General features: G+C 40.7%; 1 protein-coding gene across 5 annotated transcripts in view; it reads left to right on the top strand.

Moving 5' to 3' along the window:
- CALD1 (caldesmon 1) overlaps positions 1–20590 on the top strand; it is a 178665-nt gene that overhangs the window by 86541 nt on the left and 71534 nt on the right. The gene's annotated exons all lie outside the window — the stretch shown is intronic.

Here is a 20590-nt window from a genome sequence, read left to right as displayed (position 1 = left end):
GTCCTCATTAACGCTTGATTCACATGTTTCCCTTTCTCCCCCCATCTGTGTACCTAATCCAGCTTACCCTGGATTATTTATGCAGGTGCTGTTGTATACGTACATCTCAAGGGGGAAAATGTAGGGGAAGAGGAAATATTTTCAAAGGGGTCAAATTCAGCTCTCTTCCTACTCAAGTAGAAAGTAGAAGTAGAAAAAAATGCTAGGCCTTTCCTATGTATCTGGCAAAGATGGACTGATCGCAGCACCAGCAGGAGTCATGTCTGAATAGAACCTATGTGTTCAGCATAAACGAAGACACATAAGAAGGCATGAACAGTGGGAGACAGTAGAGCTTAGCAGTTAAGGGCATGGGCTGTGCTGTCAAATCCCAGGTCTGCCACTTAAAATTATTCAATATTTCTAACCTTGTTTTCTCCTCTATTAAATGGGGGAAATAATATTCACCTTATAGAGTTTTTGTAGGGAAACAAAGAGATAATACGTGAAAGTATTAACACAGTACTAATCATCTAGTGTTTTTTACCTAACCACTTCTCGAATGATCATTTTTGTCTATTGAGTGTTATTCAATAAGCATCACTATTAATTATTACTATAGTTATCTAATTTGATTCGCTATAACACGAAGAATTGAGGACACTGTTTTACATTTAGCATAAAACAAAACAAAATTAAAAATATGAGGGTTTTTTTTCTATACTCCTCAGAGGCTCTAAGACTTAGGCAAGACGAAGAGCAGGAATCTGCTACTTGGTGATGAATTTTGAGTGGAGGTGATGGGTATCAAGGCGTCAGGAAGGACTGCCAGACCTTGTTGTCTCACCCAGAAGAGTCGACACCAATGCAGGTTGACTACCTCTTCTACATGTGGCCAAAAGGATTTTGAGCTTGGGTGTATCTGCTGAGAAACTGGCAGTGATGTTTTCTCCATGAGGAGATCTTCAGTCGGTCACACGTTTCCCAGTGCTGGGCTTGTTCGCACAGTAAGCAGCTCTCCCGCTTTTCAAGACATGAACTCATTACATTCCCAGCTCATGCTTTCCACATCCAACGTTGAGTTTCTCTCTCTGATCAGAAGAAAGGCTCCTATTGTAGAGTGGTGTTATCAGATTCAGAGGCTCATAGACATAAATAAAGGGAATGAAAACACTCTTGCTGTTGTCATCATTCATACATTTTTATGAGCCTCTGAAATATACTGATGATTAGACATTTGAAAGTAAATATTTTTACTATAGTAGAAAAACAAACAATTTTTTTAAATCCACTGAGTCTAAGTAGTTCCCTGTCAGGACTCTGTCACTGAAAGATTTTTACAGGATTTAATAGTGTAGCCAATCAATGGTTATACGGCACACATACACAAAAACCCTCTTATTTACAACGCTTAGCATTGTGACCTTGAAATTTTAAATGAAAGTCTTTTAAATGCAATTTTTTGTTATTCTGTAATCAGAAAATTATTTCTCATTAGGGAGTTAAATAAAATATTCTTTTGAAACTGTCTAAATTATTAGAGTAGCTAAATTTGCTCAAAGCTATCCTTCAATTGTCTTAGAAAATCGATTACTCCAAGGGGCAAAAAAAGTGTTAGGACTTGGCTCTACATTTTTGCTTTGCGTTAAAAGGTTTTTTTCAAGTAATTTGTTTGAAAGAGATTTTAAACTATTTCTGTAAAGTTTTTATATTTATTCGATACTGTTTAGGGTCAGCCCAACTTGAATGTAGGGGCATGGACAAAACGAGATAGATAATTTTCCCCTAAGAGATCTTTCCTCATTTATTTGTGTCCAGCCACATGAAGAATAAAAATGTATATACATATTCATATCCGCCCTCTCTAGTTCTCTCTCACTCTAAACAGACATTATGTATTCTCAGTCAGTTTATAAATGGTCAGATTATAAATGGTAAAGATGGCACACTTGGACCAGTTTCCATTAACCTAATAATTCCTCTGCCGCTAAAAGTATCCCACTTTAAGGTGACCAGTAGAGCATCAGGAGTCTTGGATCTACCCAACATGACGGTCATTCAACAAAACTTGAAAATCTAGATTCTTTTAAAAAAGTTTTAATATATTTTTATTCAAGCATAATTAACATGCAGTGTTAGTTTCAGGCGTACAATGAAAATCTAGATTCTTGAGGGCCTCACATGCTGACTCTTAACTTTCTTCTCAGGAAAAAATTGTGGTATATATATATGAATCACTACACTTAAACCAGTTTAAAATAGTGAATTTTTCTTTACAGGCTGTGGGTGTGACACAATTTATCAGTCTTCCGTCACTTGAGGAAAGGCAGGACGATGTGTTAATTAAGCATACAGGCAACAAAGTCTTACAGATCTGGGTTCAAATGCTGACTTTGACAACTACTAGTTGGGTGGCCTTGTGACAAATTACTTAAACATCTTTTGCTTCCAGTTCTTTATGTATAAAAACGGGGATAATAATTCTGCCTCATAGTCATTGTGAAGATTAAACTAAACCCGTTTGGAGAAATTAACACAAAGCCCGGCACATAGTATATGCTCAACAAATGTTTGATGTTATTATTAAAACCATATTAATGTTTTAGTAGGCCTTTGGTGCAAAATAATATTTTACTGAATTTGAATTTTTATTCATGTCAGTTCATTCATTATGGTTTGCCACATCCTTACCGCAAAGCTCCTTGACTGCATTGATTGCAATACATGCTGAGATGTTTCTGTTGAGGCTGGGAAAGAATTTAATCTTTTGGTCACATCTAAGTCTACTGCACAAATGTAATTGCTACATGAGATTTAAAAACCACATGCTGTAGCCATGTGGTTGATTTTCTAATTCATTAATGGTATGTCTTTTATTTAAAACATTAAGCATGTATGTAAAACATACCTTAGAATTTTACCAAAAAAAGTTCAGTTCAGCAAAAATGGCTCTCAAAAGGAAAAGAGTATCAGCCAAATTTCTCATCTAGTGTTATAAAGAAGGAACCATCGTTTTTGTTTGGCATCAATCAAGTGCCAGGTGAGGTGGTGCACTCTACATAGTTTAATTGTCAAAACAACCCTATGTTCTTATTTAGTCTGTTCAGGCTGAATACCATAGATGGGGTGGCTTATAAACAACAGAAACATTTCTAGAGTCTGGGAAGTCCAGGGTCAAGGTACCAGCAGAGTCAGTATCTGTGAGGTTCTGCTTCCTGGTTCCTAGACAGCTGCCTTCTTGCTGCGTCCTCACATGGCAGGAGAGGCAGGGCTGTTCTCTGGGGTCGCTTTTATAAAGGGCACTTATCCCATTCATGAGGACCATCCTAATGGTCTAATCACCTCCCCAAGTCCCCAGCTCTAAGTACCATCACGCTAGGGTTTAGTTATCAACATGTGAATGCAAGGGAGGGCAACAAACACTTACTCTATAGCAGACCTGGGTATTATTGTCCCTGTTTTGCAGTTGAGGAATCTGTAGGGCTAAAAGGTTAAGTAATGTGTCCAACTTCATATAGCTAGGGAGTGCAGTCCCGTTCTGCCTGCCCCAAATCTCAAAACCTTTCTACTGTAACAGATTGATCAATGGAATTTTCATGTTTCAACTGGTTGTCTTGGCTGAAGGTACATCATCTCTACAAGGCCAAAATAGCTCCCTAAGATGGGGAAAAATCATTCAAAGCAACAAACTATAAATGAGGCTTTCGGGCCCAATTGAACTGTTCTTTATGCGTGTTCAGGTAAATTGCTTACATGTATAGAGACAGTCATTGTTTCATTTGCCCTTTAAAACTCTTCTGTGTCATTCCCATTTCACAGAAAAATGGAAACAGAGAAGATCACATTTTTCCCCTCAAGCCAAAGAAGGCTGTTGGCATCACTGCTCTTGGCTTTTCTTTGGATTTTTCCCAATAAGACTGTAGTCACCATTAGGACAGGGACTTAATCACATCATCACTCATAAAAGCTTACTGCTATCTCTGACCTTATAGATAATCTTCTGCAATGGAATGTTACTTTTTCAATTTTGGACCACATACTACTTTGAGTCTCTGATGAAAGCTGTAGACCGTCCTCCAAGAAAAATGCACATATGCACCCACAGAACTTGGCACTTACTTTCAGTGGCATCATGGCCCTCCATCCATAAACCTCCTGAGGGCCCATGAAACTCTGGGCCAGGAATCCCTGATCTAATGAATTTGAAAAGCTTCATTTTACATATGAAGAAACTTAGTCTTGGGATGCCAACCTTCTGGAGATCACCTAGCTAAGCTGAGGTAGAGCCTCCTTGCATGTGCATATATTCGTCTCCCTGAATAAATGGAGCTGGCTGTAACCAGTGCTCTGGCTCTTGATTAGGACAGTTGAGCATACTTCTGGGAAAATATATATGCTAGAAAATATTGCACGTAGAGTGGGTTTTTTTAATTTGAAAACAATTTATGGATAAAATTTCTAAATTAAAGGAGATTAGGTCAGATTACTTCATGAGGGAGTTAAATAAAAAGCAAAAGAAAGATAAGTGGATAGGGAGAATGAAAACAATTCATTGTTAGGAACTGGGAATCCAACTTTGCCAAGTCAGAAGGAAAAAAAAAACCTGTTGATTTTGCAAATAGAACCCTATCTGCCATCAATTTTGGAATTCTTCTATTTGGCATGTATGATCTTGGCAAGATTTCTTTAAACAAAGCTTAATTATGATACTAAGTTATTATGTAGGATTTCTTCTTCCTTACCGGTTTCATTTAGCTATTCGAACTCCTCAAAAGATAGTTCTCACAAACATAAGAACTGATTTGATTCCTTAAAGAGGATTTTGTTTCATTTTTATTACTACCATCTTTTGGGAGGATGGGGCAGATTGGAGGGGGACACAGACCCGATGCTTCCAGAAAACAGGATCGCTCAGACTTGGGTTTGAATCCTAGCAGGGTTACCAAGGATAACCCTTAGCCTCTCTAATCCCATTTTCTCGTGAAGAAAATGGCCATCGTAACAGCTCCTAAGTTTTCACTTAGATTTTAAAGCACTAGATGGATAGATGACAGATAGATAGATGGTAGTTAAGTAGAAAGAAACAAAGAATATATATGAATATTTGACTAGTGCTCAGTAAATGTTACCAGTGTTTGCTATTTTGTGGCTAGCTAGAGGACATGGTAAGGAAGGAGCTATCAGGAAAACCCTCTCTAGGTCATGTCCCCAGGAATCACTGAATATGTGTTCAGTTGCCATATTAGACAGTTTGGTCTAATCTCCACTCTGTTTCAAATCTGTTTTAGCAGTCTACCTTGAAAGTGATGGGAGAATTATGGATATGAAGTCTCCATGCTGAAAAGAAAATCTATCTCCTTATTTTTTTTTAAAGATTTTATTTATTTATTTGACAGAGAGACAGCCAGTGAGAGAGGGAACACAAGCAGGGGGAGTGGGAGAGGAAGAAGCAGGCTTCCCACCGAGTAGGGAGCCCGATGCGGGCTTGATCCCAGGACTCTGGGATCACGCCCTGATCCGAAGGCAGACGCTTAACGACTGAGCCACCCAGGCGCCCCATACCTCCTTATTTCTAACAGTCTTTTTCATTTTCCCTACTGGTTTTAAATCAAGATAAAAATACAGGATAGTTTGGCATCTAATATAGCAAGATCTTTATCTTTTAAAAGTTATATAGCTAATATTCAATTAATCATATATTTTAAGTAGTTTTCTTTTGCCTTGTGGAATTATCACTTCTTTTTTCATATTATGCAATTACGGTTTCAGTAACCAGAACCCTCTCAATCATATATATAAATACTGTACTAATAATATAAAGAAAGTATGTACCCATTTTTCACAAAATAATTTTTAATAATTTTATTCTAAATTCATGATTTAATTCCTTTTAATCATGAAAAAGCTGATGCATGCAAAATAATACTATGTAATTTATACAGAAGTTCTATATCATTGTAATGCATATATTATAAACTTATCACTGAGCTTAAGATCTAGAACATTTCCAATACCACTGAGATTTTCAACTGATCCCCTTGCTTCTCCATACACGGAAGTAATTAGTATCCTGAATTTTTTTTTTTTCTTTTAGTGTAGGCTCCATGCCAGGCATGGAGGGCTCCATGCCAGGCAATACAGGGCTTGAACTCACTACCCTGAAATCAAGACCTGAGCTGAGATCAAGAGTTGGGTGCTTAACCAACTGAGCCACCCAGGCACCCCATAATTAATTTATTTTTAAATAAAATTCTAAATAAGAAAATAAAATATATAAAATATAAAAAAATAAAATTCTAAATAAAAAAATAATAATTCATATTATCCTGGATAATAGTTTTTCCAGGACCCCGGGATCCAGAGCATTCTAAAGATTCTCTCCAGACTCAGTTGAAGGTGTTAATGAGAGGCCACTGTTCCCTGAGAGTGCAAGAAGTTTGCCTTTCTGAATACACAGGATCAAGGGGGTCCTTCTGCCGTGTAAGGCTGGGAACCTTGGAGAAGTTTTACAAACCAACAATTCTCTACAAAGAATTGTCATTAAAATCAAATGAAAATGTAATGAAGCCTATCACATATGTATGTTGAATCTGTCTATTCTGCCCATTGGTTTTCTCACTGACCAGCCAGATAAAGATATCTGCATTTGTAGCCTTCATTTGGCCAGATGGGAATGGCAGACGGGAATGATTCCAGACTATTCCAAGTTCTTGGTCAAGGGAAATCTATCTCAATTGTTTTAAGTCTTCTAGGGAAGTTCTTGACCTTTATGAAAGGTCCTTAGCAGTATTACAAGAAAGTACCACTGGAAATGAGACATGAACATATTGGAATGCTACAGAAGCTGCATAAGTAGATTTTCATTCATTTGTGAATGAGGTTAAAGAGGAATAAGGTGCATACTTGGTGACTTTAAGGAGTTCTTTTCACTAGTATGCTGTGTAGTAAGCAATGTTCATGAGCAGTTTCGTAAGAATGTAATTTTTAAAGAACTTTGGAAACATTCACTTATTTTTAAGTTTAATTTGCTAATCATAAATCATTTTCATGTATGCAGTTGTTAAACAAGTTTGTAATGTTTTCTTAGCCTAGTGGAAGTCATCAGGTATACTTGAGCATATTTTCAAAACTGAATTTCTTTTAAAATAGTCCAGAATTTATACTGGTCTTTCTTCCAGTTAGTCTAGATTAGTGAGGTCTGACCTTGCATTTGAGATTAGTACCAATTGACTAAGTTAAAATGTGAGAGTTTATTTTCCATTTTAATAACTCCCTACATCACATACAGTTCCTTTGTTGGAATAAAACTCTTGGTAAAGTACACATCAGCCACTATAAATAGTAGCCGTGAGCCTGTACATTCAGGAGAGTCTCCAGAGAGTATATTTTAAACTGCACATTGTTTAGAATAGGAAATTCTTCCAATGTTCATATTTTCCACTGTGGGTGACAGGGACGATCCTGTATCACATCTTCACAAGCTTCCATTTTCCTGTACCATTTAGGAATCCAACTGATAAGTTTCCAGAAGGTTGCTCAATATGTGCTATTTATTTACTGAAGGCTAACCTGCGTCTTACTGTCCAGTGGGAACGTTGCATAATTAGGGGCTCTCCAAATGAAAGCTAGGCATCTCCCAGAGCCTGCACCAGCAACTGGATAATGAAAGGGTCCTTTCTTCCTGGAGTTCGTAGCTCTACTGTACCTACTTAGAATAATAGCAGTCACCCCATTTTTGATTCCCACAGAAAACCTTGCACTGTTGGCAGGTGTTTCTGGGGAGCTCAGGAGACTAATGTGGAACATACCTGGGTAGGAGGTGAACAAAGAGACGAGCAGGATGAGATGATGGGTTATCGTGCTGGTTCGAGGACCAGAAGCCTCAGCAGACGTAACAACACTGGCATCTTCCCCGAGGCACTGCTGGCAGCTCCACTAGGTGTACACCTCCGGCTGCTCCTTCCTTGAACAGTCCTTCTGTTTCTCTAATCAACTGTTGGTCCGTCTTGATCTTTTTTTTAGTGGGGCCCATTTGGGGGATCTAATATCCCCTCACCATTTCTCCTCTCTTGATGAAGAAGATGAGAAGCTACTGTTGAGGGGTCTTAGACAAAAATTGTGATCTAGAAAGAGTTGATGCCTGATGCCCTTCTTTCCTGCTGCTCCCCTTTTAAGAGCCCATAACTCTTCCTCCCCAACCATGAAAGCCAGATATCCCAAAGATGTGTCTGCTTTCTGAGCCAGGTTCCTCAGAGTATATCCCGGCTACCCAGAGAGGCTCATGGCTACTGAAGCTCCGTGGTTTACAAAACCGAATAGAATGAAGTTTTGCAAAACTCGGGGTTGAGGCAGGATGGAAAATCCTAATGCCTTCGTCTCTAAGTGCCTCACATCACAGGAACATGACCATAAACTTTCTCTCATTGTGGCATTTGTCAGAGGTGTGGTAAAGCTGAACTGGGGAGGCACACCCTGCAGAAAGGAGCTGGTTTTCCATAAGAACTTCTCCTGAGTGCAGAATTCCTCCTAGGAGTCATATTCTGATATCCCACTGAGTGATGTGGTCAGAAATTAAGACTCTCTCTCCTACATTCTCTGAAAAGAGTTTGAAAATCCAAATCGCTAGGCCCAGACATACAGGGTGACACGTCGAAGAGCACACAGTCAGTGGCCGGGTCAAATCTGGAAACCGTGTCATTTACTCCAACTCTGGTACTTGTTGCTCAGCATTTTGCTATGCTCAACCCATACAACTGCCTCTGACTCCACAAAAATACCTTTTAGATCAAGGATAAAAGAAGACACTGGATAAACTAGCAGATCTGGACTTCCTCAGCTGTCAAACAGAGCTAACACTCCTCAGGGTGGCTGAGAAAATCAAATGAGATATGAACAGATGCCATAAAAAATATATAGGGTAGTTCGCATGACATGTTTATTATGTGGAGGGGCCCGTATGCTTCATTAAATCGGATTCACTTCTATTTCACTCTCTGTTGAGTTGCAAGTTTCATTCTGATCGTATACTGTGTTCCAAAGGAATTTTCATACTTCATGCTTGGCTATCTTCTTTTTTTTTTTTTTAAGATTTTATTTATTTATTTGACAGAGATAGAGACAGCCAGCGAGAGAGGGAACACAAGCAGGGGTAGTGGGAGAGGAAGAAGCAGGCTCATAGCGGAAGAGCCTGATGCGGGGCTCGAACCCATAACGCCGGGATCACGCCCTGAGCCGAAGGCAGACGCTCGTAACGACTGTGCCACCCAGGCGCCCCATGCTTGGCTGTCTTCTGTGATATGACTGGCCCTCAGGCATTCTAGGCTTCCAAAGATCAGACACAGAAAAAATGCTGTAAGATGTTACCTGTCACTCTCCCTAGAGCCTGTCACCTTTGGAGAGGGCTTAGGACCTCAACTGCAGATTGGAAAAAGCAAAGCCATTTTATCTGCCCTTTCCGTTAGTCATGAATTCAGGAGAAAAATCAAAAGATTTAAAATGATGGCTTTATCCCAATCAAAATTAAACCCAGCTGTCTGTGGGTCATTTACTTATCTGGTTTTGCATCTAACTTAGCAAAGGACCTCAGGCTCAGCGGGATTCTAGGATCTTCCACACCACTGTCTTTTCCCTCCTGAACCTCTTGTAACTGGTGAACTCTTACTCAGCCGGAAGGCCCAGCTCAACAGTCATCCTCTGGAAAACATCTTCCCAGAGGTCCCCTGTCAAAGTGACTGATTTCCCACCTTGAGTCTCTCATGGCCCTTTAAATATATATTAATTATTGTCTTATATTATTATTAACATTAATTAGTTATATTAATTATTGCTTTTTTTATTATGACAATTTTATATGCTTATTTGTTCATATGTCTGTTTTCCCCCACCAAATTAAGAGCCACTCTAGATTAAAAACTAATCTTACTTTTATTTCCCCAAAGACAAGCATGCAATATGAATAAATGAAGGAGCAAACAGCTACTTCAGTTCATATCTGCGTGCCAAGGCAAAATATTGCTCAATTTGCCAAGATATTTGGGGGGGGGGCAGAAATGTTAGTAACCTTTGTGATGGTCCCCAAATACTGACACCATCCATGTCTTCCTTGGGGTTCCATCACTCCCTTGCTGAGCCACTGGAATTTGACTCAATATCTTTTCTCTAGACATACGAAGAAACTCATCTCATGTATTTCTCTGATTACTAGGTATAATTGGACTGCTACCTCATATAATTTTAACCATTATGCTTATTTAGTTGCATCATGGAGGCAAATGATATTAATGTGGTAAGAATCAATTCCCTTTAGTTGGCCTATTTGCTCTAGTACTCAAAACCTTTAGTATTACTTGCAATTAACATTTGCATTGTAAGACCGGATAATCATCAAATTATAGGCTTCATACCAAGCCCTAAGGAGTCCAACAGTGAACAAACTATATAATCAAAAATTTCTCTAATGGAAGACCAAGTCTGTTGTCTGGAAGACTAACCTTCTTCAGTTAATCACAGGAGGATGGGCAGAAGTAGATGAGGGGTGGAAATAGGCCAGCATTTATCAATACTCTTTCTGAAATAAAGAGTTTAACATGCAAGTTGAATCTCAAGTTTAGACTCTAAATAGCAGATTGTTTTCTAGTATTGGGATGTAGTGATGAACAAAGGAACAAAAGAGTAAAAAAATACATTAGAATTCATTTAACCAATATATGGAGGATTAATTTTATTTTCAGTGAAGTGGGGCATTTTTTGTTTTTATAAATATATATACCTCAAAAAGTATGATTTAGAAGAAAGAGGAGGAGGAATTATAAGTAACTATTAGTCAAAACTCTAGATTAAGATACAGATTAATTCAGTTCACATTGACTATGATACAACCCATTCTACACGAGGCATTGAGTTTCTTCATTATAGAAGTATGCCCTTTGGTTAATTTGTTAACATAAAATTTATAATTAGAATAAAGTTAATGAATCAAAACACCCAGAGCATATAATACCAGAAGTACTATAGTATAACCTCAATATCATATCTTTTAATTTTTAATTTTTAATTCTTAGATCCACTGAAAACGAGTCAGAAGGAAAGATAATTTGAAGTTACCCTAGAAAGACACTGAATTCTGAAATACCTAGGAGAATCTCAAATTCCATCAGTACTCTCCACTCTGCAACATATTTTAGAAAGCTGGATGCATATTTCAGATCATTGGCGCTCAAATTTAAAATGTCTGTCTGCGATTTTTTGTATAAGTATTACCTATTTTCTTTTCTTTGTTGTCTTCATGAGGTCTTAAAATTAAAAAGCTTTCCAGGTGGATTTTGGCTTTTAAATGAGAAAAATGAATATGCTTTTTTATTAAAGGTTTTCACAGAAAAACCTGCGTAGTTATATTCTATAATTAATGAACAAAAAAAGAGCTCCATTTGCTTTTCCTGCCTTGATCCTAATGATAGCTTGATTTCATTGCTCAGTAACTTCAAAGTAAAATGCCATCTTAAAGCGGAAAAGCTTTTCTCCTAGTCTATTTCTAATCTCGTCTCTCAAGCTGCCACCATAAAGGCATACAAGAATTCTACAAAAGACAATTTCTAATAACCTCAATAAGTTCAACACAGAAGTGTTGGATTACACTGGGTCTCCCAGATGTAAGCAAGTGTAAGCTAACCGTAATCCATTGTCTTAGTCTTTTGGGGTTACTATACCAGAATATCGTAGACCGGACGGCTTAAACAAACATTTATTTCTTGCAGTTCTGGAGGCTGGGAAGTCCGACATCAAGGTGTTGGCAGATCCGTTATCTAGTGAGGGCCCACTTCCTAATTTGGCTGTTTTCTTGTTGTGTCTTCATTCAGTGAAGAGAGAGAGAAAAAAAAGCAAGCTGTCTTGTGTCTCTTCTAAGGGCACTAATCCCATTTGTGAGGACTTCACCTTCATGACGTAATTACCTCCCAGAGTCCCCACCTCCTTATACTATCACAGGGGGGGTTAGGATTTCAACATATGAATTTTTCAAGGACATGAATATTCAGTCCAAATCATCTGCATGTTAGCAGGTCTGACCAAAGAATGGACCAGAAGAGGTTTGCTTGAATGCCAAGTCCAAGACCAGGTTGGCAGTGGCATCTGGGACTATCCAAATGAGATAGACTTTGAACCTCAGGGTTTGTTCAGTCTTGTGACATGAGAAGTATTCTCTCCGCTGAGGGAAGTGTTTCCTCACATCTTCCCTTGGCTTGGGTAAAACATTCCTCATGATGATTTTACCTCCCTTTGCTCTGACTTCACACTCATGAAACAGTCTCTGGGGACTGTGAGGCTTCCCGACGTTATAGCTTTGAGGAACGGTGAGAATATGAGAGAGCTCTCCAGGCACTGAAGAGGGAGGTCATTCATTCTCTTAATTAACTGGCATTAATTAGCATTCTGATGTACACATCAGTGTCTTGTAAGTCTGGAAGCTAATCAGTCTCCCTGAGACCTGTCAACGTTAAGAACTCCCAAAATCTAGTTGGTGGTACAGCAGAGCTTCTAGAACCTATGGTGTACTGAATACTCCAAAAAAGGCCACTCTGGGGAAGCCTCTGGCAGGACCAGCCAACAGGCCTTGTTGTTGCAGCGTCTCTCCTCCGCTGTTGTCCCTCTTCAACCCGGAGAGCCAATGACAAGGATTTTTGAGCATCTGCTGTATGCCTAACACTGTTCTAGGCTTTATCAGGAACAAAAGAGGTGTTAGGAAAAGTCCCTGCCAGCAAAAAGGTTATAATTTCTTTGGTAAGAACATGTATGTACACAGGAACAATGAATAAGTAAGACTCTGTGTGTACCCGTCTATTTCTATCTAAAGCTAGGTATCATAATCATGTACTGATTCATGTGATCTGTTAATTACATAATAGGACACTACCTAATGAAATGTCATTTTTATAATATAAATAGTAAACACTGTACCCTAAGTATCCAAAATAATGGACTGTTTTTCTAGTAATAAGAACAAATACATGCTTTAATCTAGGCCTGACCCGCTCCCAAAAAAATCTGGATTTGATTCCAGCTATAAAAGCCATGTGTAAATTTAATATCCAGATGCAGAAAGTGGACACCAGCAAATAAATTTATGATTGTGGAAATATTTAGATACTTTGAACAAGAGTGGTACACACTGAGAAATCTGTAGCTTATGAACTAACATGCTTCCTTTGAAGATTTGGCCTTTTCTCTCACACTAGAATTATATCCTTAGAGTCCTCATGATAGTTTCTTAATTTCCTTCCAGCTCAATTGTATCTATGGATAATAAATTGAACATTTTTTTTTTTTTTTTTTTTTTTAGGGATGGGTGGAGGGAGGGAGGGGAGAGAAAAAGAATCTTAAGCAGGCTCCACATCCAGCGATCTCATAACCTTGGGATCATGACCTGAGGCAAAATTAAGAGTTGGATTCTTAACCAACTGAGCCACCCATGCATCCCACAAATTCTACATTCTAAAGCGTATCACTATGGCCTAAATTCAGCTTCCTTTGGGTAGAAATCATATCCTTCTTGTATGTACTTCTTTCCTAGAATTATATAAGGTATATAAAATTATTTTCACTGAGACCAGAACCAGGGTTTTATAGATGTGCACTAGCAAGCATTCAGTCAAACTGCTGTTGTTAGAATCCTACTATTTCCAAGCACTATTTTATTGTTTTTTAAGATGTATTTCAAGCTGGAGGGCAGAGATGGAGTTGGAGGTGTGATCCTCTTTAGATAGAAACTTTTCTCTCCAGGGAAAGAGAATAGTCTAACTGGTTAAAAATCCCAGATTTTAAAAAGAGTTTAGAGAGCGGACCTAAATAATTGTTGCGAAGGAGTTTAAACAGAAATGGGGAACCTCACAGCAAGTTAGCTGGAGGGGCTGAGTCCTGCATGACAACGTAACTATTTCTCAAATGCACGCAAACAAGAGTAGGCTCAAATATTCTCATCTTTCCTCCTGAAGTGCCAAAGGACAAAGAAATAAAGTCACATGTGGGGAGACTTCATACCAGTGGGGCTAGACACTGGTTCTTAAAGAATCACTAGAATTCAGAGAAGCAAAGGGGATTTTAAAAGCCTAGACAAAAGGAGAAGGAACAGCTTTGTTGGGTAAAAACAGAAAGCTTCAAGAAATATCAGGCAAATGGTGGCAAATGCTAATAATCTTTTCACCGAACAAAAGTTCCCTTTATGACAAATGTTAGGGTGCATTGCACTGATTGAAGATGTGTGTTAGATTGCCAGTGGGGATATAACTAGAGGTCGGGATATGCTTACGGGGAAGAGCCGCAGTGGAATGATGGGACTCAAGGATTGGCCTTGAGAAGGAGAGAATGCCCTCCTTTTCACAGAATGGTAGTATCATGGTGAGGGGACCAGCATTTCACCATGAGAAATACAGAAGCATCAAGACAGAGTGAAAGGATGTCTCAGTTCTACACTCCCGTACTGATTCTTCTTAGAACCAAATACACTCCGTGGTGGCATTGATGGTGATCCCACTAGGGTGGGACCAAACGTGGAGGGGGGAAATAGCTCAAAGAAAGTGGATCGAGCACAGATTCGGGAGAATAGCTACCTCCAGGTGGGAAGGGAGAGCACGCTATTGTAAAAGAGCACACAGAGGCACTAATTTACTTCGAAATTTTTATTTCTCAGCCAGGTGGTGAGCACATAGATGTTCATTATGATTTTCCTTATTCCTTTTTGTTTGTCTAAAAGATTTCAGAATAGGGGCACCTGGGTGGCTCAGTCAGTTAAGTGTCTGCCTACAGCTCAGGTCACGATCTCAGGGTTCTGGGATCGAGTCCCACATTGTCGCCCCCCCCCCCCCCCCGCCCCGCTCAGTAGGGAGTCTGCTCGCTCAGTAGGGAGTCTGCTTCTCCGCCTTCCCTCTACCCCTCCACTCCTCCCCCTGCTTGTGTGTGCACGTACACTCTCTCTCTCTCTCCCTCTTTCTCTCTCAAATAAATAAATAAAATCTTTTAAAAATAAAAACAAAAGATTTCAGAATAAAATATAACTTTAGGGGTGCCTGGGTGGCACAGTCGTTAAACGTCTGCCTTCGGCTCAGGGCGTGATCCTGGCGTTCTGGGATCAAGCCCCGCATCAGGCTCCTCCGCTAGGAGCCTGCTTATTCCTCTCCCACTCCCCCTGCTTGTGTTCCCTCTCTCCCTGGCTGTCTCTCTCTCTGTCAAATAAATAAATAAATAAATCTTTAAAAAAATAAAATAAAATATAACTGTAAAAAGATACAGAACACTTATAGCTGTTACCCATGTATCTTCAATCAGAATCTGCCTATGGGTATCAATAGAATCACATTACTAATAATATACTTCTTAATGCTATCTGCTCGTGCAGGATGACCACCCCACCACCAATTAAAAAAAAAAAAAGTCCTCTCTGATTGTTTCTGGAGGTCTGTCTCACATAAGCTCATGCACCACGTACAACCTCCATGGCCCCTTGCTGCTATCCCTATCCCAGTGAGGCGCTGGCCCCCGCTCTGCCACCAAGTCATGGGGCCCACCCTGAGACCCTGGGCCTCTGTATCTGGTGTCCTTGTGCTCCAGACTTTCAAGCTACCAAAGCTACCCCATTCTCTTCAGCCCTCCGGAATTCCAGAACCAGGCTGTGCTCTGGACAGGCATAGGAATGGTGACACTTCCTCTGCTCTGTTACCCTTTATCACTCAGGCACCAAAACTTGGCCTAGACTCAGCAAACGCATCGTGGAAACAGCTTCAGCTTCTCTGCACTCCCCCTTTCCTCAGGGCACAGACATGTGGCAATGGGGTTGAGTTAAGGGACCAATTCCAAGGCATGTGATAGCCAACAACTACCCAGACCCCCATGCAGATCGCCCCCCCTTGACCAGCTTCACTACTCGGTCACACCCAGATGCATCTCCATTCCAGTGGTGGACAACAAAACTTGAGGCGAGGCCACCATTCACATCACTTACCCTACCACTTTGACTCAATTATAGAAAAAATAAATCCACTTGGTCAAAGTAATTATTTGCTCATTATGAAGCCACGTGCACTAATTCATTTATGCAACACATATTCCAGAAGGCCTGCTCTCCGCCAGGCACTGTGCTGACTGGAGCAACAGGAGGGCCAGAAAGATGGCTGAGACACAGTATCCCTCCTCAAGGAGCTCACAGCGTAGCAAGTGGAGCAGGAATACATAAGCACATGTTAGTACAACCTAGAACCTTGAACTCCGTGTTGCCTCAAATAGATAGACTTCCCAGGTATTGAAATTCAGGGAGGTGCTCTTTGAAAGATCTTTTTCTCCCTTTTTGAAATCAGGTTTTGGGTTCCTCAGTTACCAAGACGTTCGACAAGAAAAATACAATACAGAATATGCTGGAAGAGTTGAAAGATGGGCCTCTGAGAACAGTATGAAGCTCTCTCTGTGAGGGTCAAATGATAACAACAAAACTAGCTTCACAATAAGTGCTGGAAATAGACTTGACGAAGCGACAGATCTGGAGAGGAAGGGAAAAAAAAGTCCTGGATTTAGCACAGAAATGAATGAACAATCTCTGTAAGAGATGCTATTATCAATGCGAAAACGATGTTAAGATGTGTTAACAGGAACGTGGCAGGCAGCACTGGGCCTTCGGCCAGGCACATTCAGCCTTGGTCAAGCCTTTATTATGTCCAATTTTGGTTTCCTGCTTGAAGAGTTGTTATAGTTCAGGCTGATACTAAAAGAATGGAAAATAGGCACTGGCATCTAGCCTAGAAAAGATGAGGCTATGGGATGATTTAATACCTGTGGCCCTGATAGAGATAAGTGGATTTCTATTTCAGCAACAGGAAGTGTAGTTCAGTAACAGAATAAATTGAGCATAAGAGCGATTAAACACCGGGGCCTTGATCACAGGATGTCATCTTTGAAGTATAGTTCTTCACCCTGCTGCTTGCAGAGTACTGCTCACTTTCTATCTCGTATTAGAATTTTTGTACGCATATCTTACTTCCCTTTGGGGCTGACCGTCTCATCTTTGGATCCCCTACAGCAGGTCCCTAGGTGACTGGCTTGTAGTAAATATTCAAATAGTGTTAAGTGAGGAGGGGCAAGGGAGGAACCTGTTGGGACAAACTACGTGGCCACCATTATAAGGGAGATAAGAGAGTGTAGCGCCTGAGACCTATTACAGACCTACAGACAGATCATGCAAAGAATCGTTCAGAGAATTGTGTCAGCAGAGGCCACAAGGATACTAGTGAAGGACCGGTTGTTGCACGGATAGAGTAGGGTGAGGGGTAAATGATGACTTTCCATAGCAGTCCATTCATTCCTCCAGCCCCAGCCAGCCCACCACAGATCCCTAAAGGAAGACACAGCCAGAACTAGGAAGACATTAGCAAAGACACAATGGGGCAGGAGAGGCAAGGAAAAGGCGCTACTGGAAGGTAGAAGGCAGAGGAGAGAGAGAAGAGGAGTCTGTAATTTCTGCTATGGGACCTGGATAAAGAGAGGAGTATTTCATGGCAAGATTTCTTAGGAGGATACATTAAAGTACACTATCACTGAACAATACAAAGCAATCTCATTCAAGTGCACATGTTCAATGCTGTGGGGGTAGTGAGATGCCATGAGCTGTGGAGGGAAAGCTACAAGGGGCCCATGGACAGTAGGAAAGTGGGTCTGCCTGCAGATATGTGGTTAACCCCTTCCCTTCCATTCCTTTCCACCCCTTGATGAGCAGCCGTCTAGGTAAGATGTTGCGTCTTGCAGTGAGGCAAAGGCCTCATTCTAAGGTTATAGAGTCTATGAATTTCTTTATAAAAAAATATTTTTCAAGAGGCTGTTTTAAAAATTCCCTTTAAATTATTGAACTGTTGCCTCTCAAGTGAGTAGATGTCTTTGGGGTTTGAGTTTCTTTAGGAAGTAAGTGTGTGTGTGTGTGTGTGTGTGTGTGTGTGTGTGTGTGTGTCTAAAGTGCATTAGGGCAGTACACAGGCGCTTCCCACATGCCTCTCTTTTCCCTGGGGAATTGTTCCAAGGTAGAAGCTGTTCTCAAACAACCATTGCAGAGTATAAAGTCTGGAACAGATCATGTGGCCCAGTCTCCTACCTCCATGAAGTTAAGTTATTGTTTTAAATCATATTTTATTAATAAAGGACCACCCTGTGGTGGGAGCTATTCCCTTCTATCGCACTGACCTCCTTCGAACCTTCTCATCACAGGATCTCTTTGATAAAAAATTAAATACAGTTTCCAGAAACGAAGGATGCTATGAGTAATTTGAGACTGGCCCAGACTTCCATTTTCCCTAGTAGAAGAGTCCTGAAATGTCCTACGTGTGATCCCCACTATCTTGCTGAATGATGGATGACTGTCTCAGTTGTTCATGGTACCAGTGAAATAATCCAGTTTTCAGAAACACCAGTCCTGGAAGCTGGACGTTGAGTACCCCTGTCTGTGCTACAGGGTGAAAGCACGTATGCCTGCTGGTCTCTGCAGGAACACAACGCTGTTCACAAATGAATCTTTGGTACATTCTTCCTAATTTCCCTCACCTCTCCTCTCCAGCCCTAGCTAGCCGGACCCCAGAGGGCTACCTGGAAGTTGTTGTCTACGCCAGCCCTGCTCTTAGCTCATGATTCACTTCTCTCCCCACCTCTCAAATGTATCCGGTCTCCCTTTCATGGGCCTTTGTGCTCTTCCTATTCCCCACTGGTGTCTGACCCGGGTCCAAAACTCACCTCTCTCTTCACTATCACCATGTCAGTACCCTACTAAGTAGCATGAGTTATGACACCTGCTAGTTTTACTATCACAAACTGAAGACAGACAGCTACTTCCCAGATGTATTCCATTAATAACAAGGGGCCAACAAAGAGTGTGCACGATTTCCCTCTTCTTATCTTTACAGCTAGGGAAAGAGCTTGGTGGATAGCCCTTACACAGCTTGCCATTAGCATACATTCAATATATGAATGTTAGCATATCAGTGGAAGATTACTAAATTCTTGCTCTCCTTCATGGAAGGTAAGAGGTGTGTATGTGCTCTAAGAGAGTTAGAGAGAGAGAGAGGGAGAGAGAGAGAGACAGGACTGCCTGGAAGAATCACAGAATTTTTTCTAAGCTACTCCATTTTATGAGCTTGTTTCAAATATACCAAAACTATACTTGCCACTTCAAAATTGGAGTGTGTTGGGAAGAGGGGGAAATCAGGAGTTGAAACGAATTCCCAAGGGCAAATGAGTCCCATAACCAAGTATATTAGTTTTCTATCACTTCCGTAACAAATAACCACAAACTTGGTGGCTTCGAACAGCACAAACTGATTATCTACCGCGCTGGACGTTCAGAGTCCAACACAGGTCTCACTGGGCTAAAATTGAGGCGTGGGCAGGGCTGCATCCTTCTAGAGGCTCTCAGGAAGAATCCATTTCCTTGCCTTTCCAGCTTCTAGAGGCTGGCCTCGACCTTGGACTCTTGGCCCCCTTCCTCCATCTTCATCGCCAGCAACGTGCATCTGGCTCCCTGACCATTCCTCCGTAGTCACATCTCTCCCTGACCACAGCCAGAGACAGTTCTCTGACTTTCAAAACCCATGTGATTAGATTGGGCACATCTGGAAAATCCAGGATAATCTCCATCTCAGTGCCTGTTATTTAATCGCATCGGCAGATTCCCTTTTGGCCGTGTACCTGTTCATAAATTCTGGAGGTTAGGACATGGTGTGTTTGGGAGAAGCATCATTCTGCCTGCCTCAGCAAAAACACGGAATTTTCTGAAGGGAAAGAAAGTTAAATGGGCAAACTTTGGTAGAAAGGGGAATAGCAAAATGCCTCAATGCGTGTTTCTGTCTTAGCTCTGGAACAATCAGCTCAAGCCAAGTCAGTGAGTATGCTCTCAAGGCTCTGTGTGAAGGCAGACGTCGCTGTATTTTTATGAGTGGCTTGTGCACTTTATATAGTCAACATATGTTGAGTGACGATATATATAATCAAAGAGGTATTGAAATGTGTATATATCATGATATATGGAGATAATTAACTTTGAAATTCACTAACCTATATTTACTCTAGAAACGATCCCTTTGATGACAGTGTAGTATTTAAGCAGGAAAACAACCCAAATTTTCTAGTGACTTGAAATGACAAGAGCATCAAATCTAACCGAATTAAACTTCTTTAAGTTGAGCACAAGAGTATTTGCTGTGGCTCTGCTCCATGGCGTTGGGTGCCCTGTTTAAACGCTCTCTGCTTCTGAGCCCTTGTTTGTGACAAGAAGCATCTCAGAGATGTTTTTCATTCTGTGAAGGGGCTCTCAGTGTGTGCAGCTGATTGCTTTTCCCGCTATTTACCGAAAGAATCATCTCAACCCTCTGTGGTGGAGATCCGAGTTGTTCTGCCCATTGGACAGAAAGCCCGCCCCATAAGTACCCGCGTTCCCCAGCACCAATCTGATCATTGCCTGTTGGAGATGAAGAAACGCATTCATCACTCAGGTCCAGACAGAGAGTCGTCTCCAGATGGAATCAACACCACCCCCTCCTCAGGGGTGGAATTTGGTTGCTTCCCAAACTGTTGCTGACCAGGCTCTCTTGCCTGGCTT

This window comes from Ursus americanus, chromosome 3 (assembly GCF_024610735.1).
Source record: "Ursus americanus isolate L20-20 chromosome 3, mUrsAme1.1.p, whole genome shotgun sequence".
NCBI lineage: Eukaryota > Metazoa > Chordata > Mammalia > Carnivora > Ursidae > Ursus > Ursus americanus.
The sequence above is the reverse complement of the archived record's forward strand: the minus strand, read 5'-3'. Positions and strand labels throughout refer to the sequence as shown.